The sequence below is a fragment of the Antrostomus carolinensis genome, unplaced genomic scaffold, assembly GCF_000700745.2.
Source record: "Antrostomus carolinensis isolate BGI_N321 unplaced genomic scaffold, ASM70074v2 scaffold31033, whole genome shotgun sequence".
NCBI classification, from domain to species: Eukaryota; Metazoa; Chordata; class Aves; order Caprimulgiformes; family Caprimulgidae; genus Antrostomus; species Antrostomus carolinensis.
In genome coordinates, this window is record NW_010304978.1 from 9986 (window position 1) to 11062 (window position 1077).

Consider the following 1077-nt stretch of genomic DNA (forward strand, 5'->3'; position numbering starts at 1 on the left):
ATGAATTAAGACACTGTACCGCTGAGCTGCATGGATTAATTTGCAGGGCGTTCTCAGAGGCCAGCAGGAAGAAGCCTCCGTTCCCTCTCCCGTGGCTTTCCAAGGGCTGGGAATGGTGTCGGGGTACGTGGGAAAGCGAAAGGCCCATCGGAGCGCGGGGCCTCATTAGCAAATACAATAAATGGCCACGAGATAACAGGCTTGGGACGGGGCTGGGCTGCAGCCGAAGTAGGTCACAGGCACCGTCGCCGCCGCTCTGCGCAGGGATACGAGTGGCGTGCGAGGGGCTGCACCGGTACGGGCTCTGCCACAGACGTGACCTCAGGGGACACGGGCAGGGACAGCCGAGTGGCACAGGGTGCCTGCGAGAGCAGCGGGCACCGACTCTCCCAGCACTGCGCTTCCAGCCGGGATGCAGCGTGGAACGGGAACACGATGCTTTTCCCTGAGCCGCTTGGTTGCAGAGCAGGATAATTAAGCCCAGAAACACTGAGTTTTGCTGGCAGAGCAGGACCCAGCGCCGGGCTCTGCTGACACAGCGTGGAGCCAGCCTGGCCAGGACGCAGCAGCCAGGTGGGCACAGGCGCCCAGGGGAGGCCAGGGCAGCCCCTGGCCAGACACCCAGCGCCAGTCCGCTCTGGAGGATGAGAGTGCTCAGGCCAGGGGCTCAGCGCTGCCTCGCTGCCCGGGCAGGGATGGCCGAGGCCGGGGATGCTCCCAGGCTGGCAGCTCCAGGGGTCACACCGTGCCCAGGCTGGGCTGAGCATGGGATGCTCCTGCCTCACCTCCGCCCCACACACCATGCCGCAGCGGCACAGCGGAGCCGATGGACTTGTGCTGGTGTGAGCAGGACCAGCCCAGGCAAAGAGAATTCCCCTTCAAGCATTTTTATCAGTTTGCCCTGCAGAGGATCAGCTGTGTGCAATTCATTACTGGGGGGATCAGTGGATGTTTCCTTCCTCCCCTCTACAAGGTGGTTGATTTACTTAGAATAAAAGGCCAGGGGAAAAAAAACCCCACCTGACACAGCAGCGCTCTGGGAAGCCGCGGCAGGGAAGATTATATTCAGCTCCCAAG

The 1077-nt window shown here is 61.9% G+C and overlaps 1 protein-coding gene across 1 annotated transcript in view; it reads right to left on the minus strand.

Moving 5' to 3' along the window:
• Positions 1-1077, minus strand: part of LOC104522389 (zinc finger protein 385C) — a gene marked incomplete at its 3' end in the record, with an annotated part of 9838 nt that overhangs the window by 4173 nt on the left and 4588 nt on the right.